Source organism: Urtica dioica, chromosome 7 (assembly GCF_054948205.1).
Source record: "Urtica dioica subsp. dioica isolate 48M chromosome 7, U.dioica_male_clone48M_v1_H2, whole genome shotgun sequence".
Lineage (NCBI taxonomy): Eukaryota > Viridiplantae > Streptophyta > Magnoliopsida > Rosales > Urticaceae > Urtica > Urtica dioica.
The window spans coordinates 26,578,859-26,592,519 of NC_142762.1; the positions used below are offsets into that span (position 1 = coordinate 26,578,859).

The following is a 13,661-nucleotide window of genomic DNA, read 5'->3' on the forward strand; positions in this document are numbered from 1 at the left end:
GGCCTTTCCTCTTACTTTTTTTTTCAACTAGCAACAATAATAACTAGCTATAGTGATCACAATATACACAATCTACTTAGCTGCTGCGAAAGAAAAAGAAACGCCTCCAAAGAAATGAATAAAAAAGAGATCAAAACAAAGAGGTCCGACTTGTTGATGCCGACTAAATGGAAGCTTCACGTCATCACATGTACATACTTTACACTAACCCTAATTGAGTCTCGTGTAAGTAACGATTTTTCATTTAAATTTTCTTGCTTTTCAGTGATATTGTATATTGTCTTACACTTTCATAACAAATTATGTGAGACGACGATTTCGGTTTTATTTCCTTTCTGAAGCATTTCTAGATTTTGGAGGAATACAGATTTTTCCGTACGGCCTTCTCTATCAGGTGCGGGTTATTATATTCTTTACAGATATATTGCAAATTTTGTTAGAAAAATTAATAATGCTTCCGATGTTATCAATTAGATGGTGACTATGACTGGTTTTAGGAGTTTGCAGTGATATTTAGTGGAAAGCTAATATATATAGGCGATTATTTGATTTCGCGGGTAAATATTTAGATAATATTCATTGCTATATATATAGCAAATTATTTTTTAAGGAGCATAATTTTCTGTCCATTAGTCGTTGGTTCTGATTTTCTTATACCAACTCACGGTTAATTTTCTATTATATATATACGCATATATATATATATATATATATATATATATATTTGTTTTCTCATGAGTACATATTTCGTTTTAAAAATATTCATAACGACATCCATCCTTCTCATGTTATATGATAATTTAATAAATAAAAAAAATGATGTATTGAACTTTATATTACAAGGGCATTATGTGTACGTATATCGGGTGTCTCCGAATAAGATATATATAACTGTCAACGTATGTATTTGATTGAAAGTTAAATAGCTTCAATTCTATGTTCATAGTAATTAGCTAGAAAAGATTCCATTTGACAAATAGAATAATAGTTTAATGAAACAACTATCTACCGCAAATTTTAGGGCAAAATGCCAAGATTTACAATTGCGTAATTATATGATCGCATTGACGTTAGTTTTATAAAACTATCGTTCTTAATAGCCAATATTCGTGCGTTTTTAAACTTTACATAAATCCATGAATTTTAGTCGGTCAAATGATGATTGCTTGACTTTTGAATTGTTTTTTTTTTTTTTTTTTTTTTTTTTTTTTTTTTTTTTTATCATTTCATTAATTACGAGCTCTGTAGCTAACTAATCATGTACAAACTTAAATTTTTGTTAATCGTACACAATAATAATTAACATAAATTAACTCTCCACAAATATAAAAAATACATTTCATAAATCGACTTAAGAAAATTGGCGCCAAGAATATAAATTAAAACAACACAAAAAGTGGACCTAGCCCATATTTATTACATCTTGACGATTTAGGATACAAACAGAAAGAATAAATGATTAAATATATGGCTTCTTAACTAAGCAATTAATATTTAAATACTTTGATCACGTGTCACCCTAATTGATATCATAAAACGATTTACAAATTTGAATTGAAAAAATTATGCATATCTTAATACAACTGTAATTACTTTTGAAATATTTACATAATAACTAAATCTTTAGATTGAGGGATTTTATTCCGCAAAATTATCATGTTTTAGTTTATTTTAAAATAGTGAAGTCGATGATTTTGACTACTACAAAAAGTAGTTTTAGAAGCGACCACTACAAAAAATAATTTTGATGATTATTTGTGGTCCACTTTTAATCTTCTTATTGTTAAAGTTTTTGAATTTCTTTTGCGTTAATTTTGTAATCTAAGTTTTTGACTTTTAACAATAAATTCTTTTGAAGAACCTTCTATATATAAAATAAAGAAGCGACACTGCTTTTAGAAGTGACATTTCGGTTTTAGAAGTGACTTGTCGCTTTAACGCAAGTCACCGAGTGAATACAAAAGGTATTTCGAAAATGAAATAATTAGATTAAAAGCAACAAATGTTGCTTCTAAAAATTTTAGGCTTCTAATTAACTTTTAGAAGCAACTTTTAGAGATTTAAAAGCGACACATGTGACTTTTAAAAGTCTTTTTCTCTCCTAGTTATCACTAATTACAAAATCAAAATGATTTTTGGCTACGAGTGATCCAGGTATATAAACTGCTCCTACCATTGTTTTTTTTTTTTGTTTGAGAAAATGTATTTATGTAAAAACAAATGTGAATAATTTTGTCACGCCTAATTCAGTGGTTATGTTTGAAATATAATTTAAATATTGACTAAATAGTAATATGAAACATAATTCAAATATCAACTAAATAGCAATCTTAACATTAGAATCAGCCTAAGTCGTTATATTTTTATCAGATCATGTAGATGTATTTTATCTTGATTTTTCGGGATTTTAAATATATATATATATTTGGATGAAAATAATATTTCTACATTGTTTGTTGTAATCAAAATACTGAACATTTTGTGAATAATTTATTATATATATATATATATATATATATATATATATATGTTTGTGTGTGTGTGTATTTTAAAGATGAGGATAATCTTTTGAGAAATTGTCCCATTTACCACCAATTTCATAACATTTTTCCACTTTCCATCAAAACACTAATTTGTCCTAAAATACCACCGAGATGTCAATATTGTTGACATCTATGTCAACAATGTTGACATCTCATAGTGAAGGGCAAAAATAGATGTCAACATTGTTGACATAGATGGTGGTATTTTAGGATAAATTAGTGTTTTGGTGGAAAGTGAGAAAATGTTATGAAATTGATAACAAACTGGACAATTTCTCTAAACTTTTTACATGACCAGACAATATATTCGAACATAAAGAAATTCCAGGACAGATTTCGAGGACAACAATAGCATTGTAAGATCCGAAAAAAATGAGATTTAGGAACACAAAAACAATTAACGAATAACTCCACAGTGTCCCAAGCAGAAATTCGAATAGGAGAGAAATTGGCTGGTCGACGATAAATAATTATGACCACACTATAATTACAAATTACAATCACTGTCTGAGAAAACATGCTTGAGGATTACCCTAAGAAAACGCACCCAACCTTGGCCAGTTATATAAACAACTACTCATTCACACTGCAATCAGCGGTTAAAAAAATAATTGTGAACTCATGGGTTTAAGCATTCCATGAATGTGAAATTTACTCATATATAAGTCATTGAAATGAAGATAGCATGGTTCCTTTAGGCATAGCTAATTAAACATGTTTTTAGCTTTTCTTAAGAGTTAAACCACCGTATTGAAGTGTTTAGTAAAACTACTTTTTTAAAATGTTCAAAATGTTTTTCAATTATTTAACTGAAAAAGCTAAAAACTATTTTTTAATGCTTTTTATACGTAACTTTTTCTTTTAACTTATAATTTCTCTTTCTTAACTCTTTTATTCTATTATATTAACTTTTAATTCTAATTATCTTTATATGCTTTTATCGAATACATTTTTTGATTTCACCAAATTTATAATTTATTTTTTACAATCTATACACACTCACTTTAATTTTTTTTTATATACCTAAGAAAATTATTATTATTAATTACATTTTATATAAATAATTATTAATTACAAATATTAGTACTAATTTTATCAAACACTAATTCTACTTATGCTAACAGCTACATCTATTTTACAATAGTTTATCAAACACTTATCTGCTTTTGAAACAATAATTTTTTTTCTACCGTAGAATTTAATTTAAAAAAAAAAAAAACACAAACGGAACCAGTAAAAAGACACTCTCACATAAGATCTTTCCCACATAACCCTTAATTAGTTTTCTGTTTTTACCAGATTTATCTCTATTCTATTTAGAGACAATCACGCCTGAATATTTATTGTTATATGATCACATTGTTTTGATTCGTTTCCTATTTGCCTCTTAGACAATGCCTGTAATTCCGTAAACGTATTAGGACTTGTGACACATAAAATAAACAAGATCATGTGTGAAGATTTATCTATGAAGGTTACGACGCATTTACATCCTCGTTTTTTTCTTGGATGTTGGCCACTCTACACACGCACGTTTTAGTGTATACAATTTCTAAAACCTTAGTGCAGGGCTCTTCAAATCATAATAGAGTCAGCTCTCTTGTGATATTTACCTTGAATGAAATTCTGATGGTGATCCCATGCTCAAAGGTAGCATAGGACCATCGATTATTAGAAATTTAATCACGTAAACGCTAAAGTTCCAAGATGTAGATGTGAGAGAAAGGTTGAATTGATTTGGCTGAACCTTAACCGTTTATTATTCTCCCTTTGTGAAGAGATTCACTTCCGTTACTGAAATCATTGATGTATCATGTTTAAAATAAAACAAATTTTTTTTAATCACACATGTAAATGATAAATATTAACTCAATAACAAAAAGAAGTGTAAATTTAGCAATATTATACTAAAAATATGCTAATATTATATTGAAGTCGTATGGTGCCAAATGATATTGTGGAGACACATTGTTAGAGAGTAGACGGTCCACGTCAGCTAGCCCACGTGTCCACGTCAGTCAGCCCACGTGACTGAGTTGTTAAGTTAGTTACATACGGAACAACTTGTATGGAGTTATATATATTGCATTGTGTAACTGAATTCATCAATCAATGAGAATCTAAAGCAGAGAAGATTTTCTCTCTGCAAATCCAAATTCTATCTTGGTATCAGAGCGATTCTAATGGCGTTCGAAAGTTCATCTTCTTCGCCATCGCAAGTGAACGATCTTTCCGCGCGATCGTTTTTGAATTCTCAATTCAATCCGACGCTGAACTCTGCGATCTCAATCAAGCTGGATAGAGATAATTACTCTGTTTGGCGATCTCAGGTGATTCCGGCGATCAACGGACACAACCTCAGAGGTTTCATCAACGGAACAAAGCAATGTCCACCTGAATTTGTTGAAACAGTCAACAGCGAAGGAGTCAAGGAGAGAGCTCACAATTTTGAGTATGATCGGTGGAGGAGAGAAGATCAGTTGTTGCTCTCATGGCTTCTATCTTCTCTCTCGACGACGATCCTCAGATCTATGACGCGTATCACCACATCACGAGGAGTTTGGAGTGCCTTGGAGATTCGATTTGCTGTGAACTCAAAAGCTAGGGTAATGCCGCTCAAGCTTCAATTGCAATCGACAAGGAAAGGTAATCTCTCAATCTCTGATTACGTTGCAAAGATGGAGGCGATCGCGGATGCTCTTTTTCTCGCTGGATGTAATGTCTCTGAAGATGATCTGATCACATCGATTCTCATGGGTTTACCATCCGAGTACGACGTGATTGTGGCTATGATCAGCAATCGCCTTCAGAATTGCGATCAAAATCCATCAGAAGTCACAGTTCAAGAAGTGCTAGCCATGGCACTATCGCAAGAGACAAGGATTGAGCAACAAAATGCAGCTTTTGATGTCAACATTCAAGGAGCGAATGTGAACTACAGCGAAGCTCGTGGAAGAGGACGCAATGGTCGAGGACGACCAGGAAGAGGACGCAGCAATGGTGCTCGAGGAAATGCTCGACCTACATGTCAGATCTGCAACAAGCAAGGTCACATAGCATCAGCGTGCTGGCATAGGCTTGATGAGTCATACCAGGCTCAGCCAAATCCAGCGTCAAATGTGTCTGCTTCGACAGTGGCTCAAGGCAAACAAGCTTTCTTTGCTGGTACTGAATCTGTGATGGATCCGTCTTGGTACATGGACTCAGGAGCCACAAATCATGTCACTGCAGCCATGGACAATCTCCAAGTCAGCTCCAGCTACAAAGGAAAGGAGAAACTAATGGTTGGTGATGGCAAGTGTTTAAACATTACACATACTGGCCATAGATCAATTCCTAGTTTCACAACCAAACCTCTGTTGCTTAGGAACATTTTGAGAGTCCCTGATATCAAAAAGAATCTTATCAGTGTTTCTAAATTCACAACTGAAAATGATGTCTTTATTGAGTTTCATCCTAACACTTGTTTTGTAAAGGATCTGAAAACAGGTGTGACACTGCTTCAAGGGGCACTTGAAAATGGACTCTATCATATTGCACGATCCCAAGCTGCTGTTGATAACCACTTGTCTAGTGAGTCAAAAAGTCTACCTTTGTCTTTGTCTGTAGAGTCTGTTGTACCTAGCTGTAGTCATGAAGAGTCAAATTCTCGATGTTTTGTGTCTAGCTTGTCTGATCAATATGAGCTATGGCATAGACGTCTGTGTCATGCATCAAAGAAAACAGTTGAGTCTGTTCTGAAACTTTGTAACATTTCTGTCATGAATAAAGATACAAGTGATTTCTGTGATGCATGTCAACTTGGAAAAAGTCATTCCCTTCCCTTCAAATTGTCTGACTCACATTCCACAAAACCTCTTCAATTGATTCATACAGATGTGTGGGGCCCTGCACCTTTACTATCAATAGCTGGTTTCAGATATTATATTAGTTTTCTTGATGATTTTTCAAGGTTCACATGGATATATCCTATGAAATTGAAATCTGATGCAATATCTGTGTTTAAAAGCTTTAAACTCTTTGTTGAAAAGGCTTTAAACACAACCATCTGTGAGGTCCAGAGTGATTGGGGAGGTGAGTTTAGAGTGTTTAAAACTTTTCTTGATGAGCAAGGCATCAGTTTTCGTCATCCATGTCCTCATACACATGCTCAAAATGGTAGAATTGAACGAAAACATAGACACATAGTTGAACTAGGTTTAACCATGCTTGCTCAATCACAAATGCCCTTATCCTTCTGGTTTGATGCGTTTCAATCTGCATCCTTTGTCATAAACTCCTTACCCACACCTGTCTTGCAAAATTCAAATCCTTACCAAAAATTGTTTCATAAAACTCCTGATTTTAAGTTTTTCAAGGTGTTTGGCTCTGCTGTGTTCCCTCACTTAAGACCTTACAATAAGTCAAAACTCCAATACAGGTCAGCCAAGTGTGTCTTCATAGGATACAGTTTGAGTCATAAGGGTTACAAATGTCTTCACCCTTCTGGAAGGATATATATTACCAGAAATGCCATCTTCAATGAACATGAGTTTCCTTACAAAAGTCTTTTCTCAGAATCAAATAATCCAGTCTTAGAGTCTCAAGTTGTTGTTCTACCAAGCTATGAGTTTAGTCCAGTGGTCGATCAACAGGAACAAAGGGTACATTTGCAGAGTTCAAATTCCAGTGCTACTTTTGATGCAGGTACACCAGGTCCTTCACCCATTGGCTCACACCATAGTCTACCAAACATTGCACCCCTCTCCTACCCTACACCTGCTCAGCCTGGCCCTAATCCTGAACCACTAGACTCATCCCTAAACCAGACACACAATTTTCAAGCTGGTCCAGTCCAAATTCCCAGTGAACCACAGATAATCATTGAACCACAAATAGCCCATTGCACCACAGATATCCATTGAACCACAAACACCCATGGAACCACAACCAGACATTGACCCACATATCACCAAAAATGACCACCAGATGATCACTAGGTCCAAACTAGGGATACACAAACCCAAAGCCTTCACAGTCACAAAACACCTCATCCCAATTGATCTAGGTCCAACTGAACCTGCTACAGTGGTCAGTGCTCTTGCTGATCCAAACTGGACAGCTGCAATGAAGGCAGAATTGCAGGCACTTGAGGTCAATGAAACATGGGACCTTGTGCCACCAGATGAGCGTCATAACCTAGTTGGGAACAAGTGGGTCTTTAAGCTGAAATACAATCCAGATGGATCATTACAAAGGCACAAAGCAAGGTTAGTTGCTCAAGGCTATTCCCAGACTCCAGGGATTGACTTCTCAGAAACCTTCAGTCCTGTTATCAAACCTTGCACAGTCAGAATTGTGCTCACACTGGCCATGTACAGAGGTTGGGATATCAAACAACTCGATGTCAATAATGCCTTTTTAAATGGCATCTTGACTGAAGAAGTGTTTATGAAGCAGCCAGTTGGCTTTGTTGACCCAGAGAAGCCTCAATATGTATGCAAGCTCAAGAAAGCCTTATATGGACTGAAAAAAGCCCCAAGGGCTTGGTTTGAAAGACTCTCAGTGGCAGTGCACAATTGGGGATTTGTGAGCTCAAAAGCAGATTCTTCTTTGTTCATCTACAACAGTGGCTCAACATATCTCCTACTGCTTGTCTATGTAGATGATATTCTACTAACTGGAAATGATGATGCTGCTGTGGAGAGACTCATCACTGATCTCAATCATCAGTTCTCTCTGAAACGCCTTGGATCACTTCACTATTTTCTTGGGATAGAAGTCTTTCGAGACACTTCAACTCTCTATCTGTCTCAGGCCAAGTACATAGGTGATCTCCTGAAGAAGTTAAACATGGTGGGAGCCAAGCCTTGCTCGAGTCCTGCAGCTCCAAACACTACTCTATCCAGGGATGAGGGGGAGCCAGTAGATGATCCATACCAGTATAGGAGTGTGGTTGGAGCTCTACAGTATGTCACCATTACAAGACCAGACATTGCATACATAGTGAACAAGTTGAGTCAGTTTCTGCAGAGTCCAACTGAGATTCACTGGCTGGCATGCAAGAGAGTGCTGAGATATCTGAAGGGAACAATCACGCATGGAATAACCTTCAAACCCTCCAAACAAGTCAACCTGATCAGTTTTGCTGATGCTGATTGGGTAGCTGTCCTGACAATCGACGATCAACCAGTGCCTATTGTGTGTTCTTCGCAGGATGTCTAGTATCTTGGAGTTCAAGGAAACAAGGGGTAGTAGCAAGATCAAGCACTGAAGCTGAGTATAGAGCCTTAGCTCATGTATCTGCAGAACTGCTATGGATTCAATCTCTACTCAGTGAGCTCAGTGTCAGTCTGAGTCAAACACCCGTCATATGGTGTGATAACCTCGGAGCAGCAGCTATGGCAGTCAATCCTATTTTCCATGCTAGAACTAAGCATGTTGAAATAGACCTACACTTTGTAAGAGACCTTGTGATAGGGAAAAGGATTGAGATACGCTATGTTCCAACACAGGAGCAAACAGCTGACGTTTTGACCAAAGGAGTATCAGTGGGACGGTTTCTAAAGTTGAAGAGCAAGCTACACGTGGAAGCATCCCCGTTTCACTTGAGGGGATGTGTTAGAGAGTAGACGGTCCACGTCAGCTAGCCCACGTGTCCACGTCAGTCAGCCCACGTGACTGAGTTGTTAAGTTAGTTACACACGGAACAACTTGTATGGAGTTATATATATTGCATTGTGTAACTGAATTCATCAATCAATGAGAATCTAAAGCAGAGAAGATTTTCTCTCTGCAAATCCAAATTCTATCTCACATGTTCCATCAGACTGAAAACTCGCTTTTAATTACTTGAGCCAAAATCATTTGAACAACAAAAAATATGATTACTGGCTCCAAATTAACCTCAGATAATACATTATATCACTCCGATAAAATATTTCGGCCACGAGTAAAATGGATTTTTTTTCACCGTCTCAAGCTAGTTAGGACCACCACATACACCATGATGGCACTTTTGTTTGTTCGCCTTTGCAGGCCATTCTCCTTTGGCTCCTTCTTTTTTCATCCTGCATTGGACCTTTTTTTTCTGCATTCTTCATGGTAATGGCGTATTTATACGCATCTAAGCCATAATTGTGACACTTAGATTAGTTTTATGCAATATGTGATGTGAAAATGGAGATACTAAAAATCTAAGAAGAAAGATTTTTATTTTATATTTACAGGAATCTATCCATAATTGTGACCCTTAGATCATAATAATCTTCCCTACCAACAGTGTGGCCTTCAACTTCTCTTTGATTGACTAGGCGATAACTTTGAAAGAACAATGTTGATGACATATTTGGCCAATTCATATCCGCCAGTGCTTTCCTAAGTCATACCCTTATTTGACGTAATTAAAATGTTAAAAACAAAATCACTTGCCAAAAACTTAGGTCACGTGTTGCATCTAGGGGTATTAAAGTATACACCATTAGATCAACGTTAGTTACCAATTTGTTAGTGATGAACGGTAGCAATTAAGAAATCAATAACAGAATTCGGTTGTCTCTCTCTCTCTCTCTCTCTCTCTCTCTCTCTCTCTATCTCTATCTTCAAATCTTGTTATCGTATCAGAGCCAAGATTCAACAACTAAGCTCAGCAAACTCGTCAATGGCGTCTTCAATCGGCACGACAGCGTCACCGACGATGAACGATCATCAGCTTCAATCGCTGGCGAATCAAATCCAGGTGTACCAGAATGTGGTTCTACACATCAATCCATTGTCTCTCCGACTGGATCGAAACAATTTACACTTTTGGAGCACTCAAGTCCTCTCCACAGCTCGCGCTCATGGATTAGAAGGTTTTCTTCTTGGTACTCTCACTTGTCCTTCTCAATCTCAGAGCTCAGTCAACGCTAATGGCGAAACCAGTCAAGTACCAAACCCTGAGTATTATCTGTGGCTCAGACATGACCAATTCCTCCTGAGTTGGTTGTTCGCCTCCATCTCTGAAGGAATGCTAGGTCACGTCAATCGTTGTCTCACGGCGGCGACAGTCTGGTCAACACTGAACCAGATCTTTCAGACGATGTCGAAAGCTAGGGTTCTTTAACTTCGATTTGCTCTGCAATCAACGAAGAAAAGAAGCCTGACAATCAATGAATTTATCCTCAAGATGAAAACAATCGCTGATGATCTCAGCTGTGCCAGCGCAGTGGTCAAGGATGATGATCTAATCCTCTACATCCTCGACGAACTTCGGATCTGAGTATGAATCAGTGATTGTCACTCTAACCAGCCGATCGGAGACTCCAACACTTCCAGAAGTTCAATGTGCTATGCAATCTCAAGAAATGCGAATTGAATCTCTCAATTCAACCTCTGCAAATGATTCATTCTCATCTCCATCGGTGAACCTTGCTCAACGAGGCGGAAGAGGAAACAATAGCGGAAGACGAGGCGGTCGTAACCGGAAGAGGAGGCCGGAACAATAACAACAATAGTCGACTGGTGTGTCAACTCTGTGGCAGAGTCGGTCATCTTGTCCAAAAGTGCTTCCATCGGTTTGACATCCATTTCTGAGGCACAGCACCACAGTCACAAGCCATTTCTCCATCGCAGTTCAATTCCTCTCAAGCCAATGCAAACAACAACAACAATGCTCAAGCTTACACAGCTACGAGCAACGATGATCAAGGTTCACATGAATGGTTCTTGGACAGTGGCGCCACGAATCACGTGACATCGGATCTCTCCAACATCACCAATCAGAATGACTACAAGGGAAAGAATAAACTCACAGTCGGTAACGGTTCTTCTCTTCCTATATTACATATTGGTGACTCAAAACTGATAGTTAATCATGGAAACCTGTTGCTAAGAAATATTTTACATGTCCCAAACATCACAAAGAACCTCCTGAGTATATCACAATTCATAAAAGACAACCAAGTTCTGATTGAGTTTTATGCGGATAAATGTCTTGTTAAGGATTTGGCTTCGATGAGGGTGCTACTGGCAGCGGCTCTTAAAGATGGACTGTATCAACTCGATCTTTCCAAGCTAAACGCACCTCCAAGCCAAACTTACATGCTCTTGCGTCAAATCTTGATGGCAACTTGTTCAACATATGTTCTGAGTCTTGTAGTTCAAATAATGTACCTGTTATGTCTGTTGTTAACGTACCTAGACCTCGTAGAGTAACTGATGATTCTGATATGTGTGTTGTGTCTCTCTCTGAATGTGGCTTCACTTGTCCCATTCCTATAGCTAGGAGTACTTATGAACTTACACCAGAGTCAACCAGTTGTAGCAATGAGTTTCAGTCTTTAGTATGTACTACTATCTCAAATTCTAGCAAGTCTGATGTCAAAACTTGGCACAGACGTCTAGGACATGTACCCAAGGATATTCTCAATTGTATTCTAAAACATGTAAAATGTTCTGATGCTATGAATAAAGATTTCTTTTGCTCTGACTGTGCTATTGGAAAACTGCACCAATTCAACTTCAAACCTGTACCAATACACACAAAAGCCCCTTTTGACTTGATATACTCTGACTTATAGGGCCCTTCACCCTGTCAATCCACAAATGGGTTCAAATACTACATCCACTTCATAGATGATCTTACCAGATACACATGGATATACCCTCTGAGAACAAAATCAGAAACCACGTCCATCTTTCTCAATTTCAACACTTATGTGGAAAAATGCCTTACAAGTTTTGATGGGATGCTTGTGTGAGTGTTGTTTACACAATAAACAGACTACCCTCTCACAGCTTATCTCTCAAGTCACATTTTGAACTCATATTCCACCACAAACCAGATTATAAATTTCTAAAAGTGTTTGGATCAGCCTGTTATCCCTATCTTAGACCCTACGACTCCAACAAATTCATGTTCAAATCAGCTTTGTGTGTTTTCATTGGGTACATTCCTTCTCATAAAGGTTATAGGTGTCTAAACTCAGAAGGACGTATCTACATTGCTAGGTCCGTGTTATTCATGAGTCTCATTTTTCATATACAGATATTTTCTCTCATGACAAAGCTAGTTCTGTGTCCCCCAGTCCAAACACTGTTTTCCCTGCTTTGTTGTTTCCTCAGAATGTCATATGTGGTCCCACAACATCAGTCACACATCTTATTACACAACAGTCACAACAGACACACCGTAACCATCACACACCAGACAATACTACTCCACACAACTCACCTGAGATCACACCAGAATCATCCAACTCACAACACACAGAGATCAGTCCCACAAACGTCCATATCACCACTCTCAGCTCAAGATCTACATCACCACTACACATCTACCTGCCCATTAGACCACAAAGTAATCCTCATCATCAACTCCCCACCAACAACACACACACACCATGGTCACAGGCTCAAAAGCAGGATTAACTAAACCCAAAGCTTTTCATGTTAAGTCACCAATATATGATATATTTGAAGAACCTGACTCGGTCTATGATGCTTTATCTAAGACGATGTGGAAATCTGCCATGGAAGTGGAGTTTAATGCATTGCAGGACGACAAGACTTGGTCCTTAGTATCAGATGATGGCTCCAAGAACATTGTTTCCAACAAGTGGATATTCAAAGTAAAGCAGAACTCCGATGGATCACTCAACAAACTGAAAGCTCGACTGGTGGCACGTGGATTTGAACAAACTCATGGAGTGGAATTCTTCGAAACTTTCAGTCCCGTTGTCAAGCCGTCGACCATCAAAGTCATGTTCACACTTGCTGTCACGTTTAATTGGGATATACAACATGTAGACGTCAACAATGCCTTTCTAAATGGAATCCTCAGTGAAGAAGTCTACACTCACCAACCTGAAGGATTTGAAGACGTGTCCAAACCAAACCACATCTGGAAACTACACAAAGCGCTATACGGCTTAAAACAAGTTCCAAGGGCTTGGTACGAGCAACTCAACGCAGCCTTGCTCAACTGGGGTTTCAGAAATTCAACCTCAGACAACTCCCTATTCATCTTCAAATGAGATGGCACGTGTATCTATCTACTTGTCTATGTAGATGATATACTTGTCACAGGGAATAACCTACAACTCATCTCCAAAGCCATTAGCAATCTGGATAAGTCTTTCAAGCTCAAAAGCTTAGGTT

At 37.3% G+C, this 13,661-nt stretch overlaps 1 long non-coding RNA gene across 2 annotated transcripts in view; it reads left to right on the forward strand.

Moving 5' to 3' along the window:
• LOC149390581 (uncharacterized) overlaps positions 1-13,661 on the forward strand; it is a 27,906-nt gene continuing 14,245 nt past the window's right edge. For both annotated transcript variants that reach the window (XR_016300282.1, XR_016300283.1), the window contains exons 1-2: positions 1-225; positions 342-394. This is a non-coding gene — a long non-coding RNA (uncharacterized LOC149390581). The remainder of the gene's footprint in view (positions 226-341; positions 395-13,661) is intronic.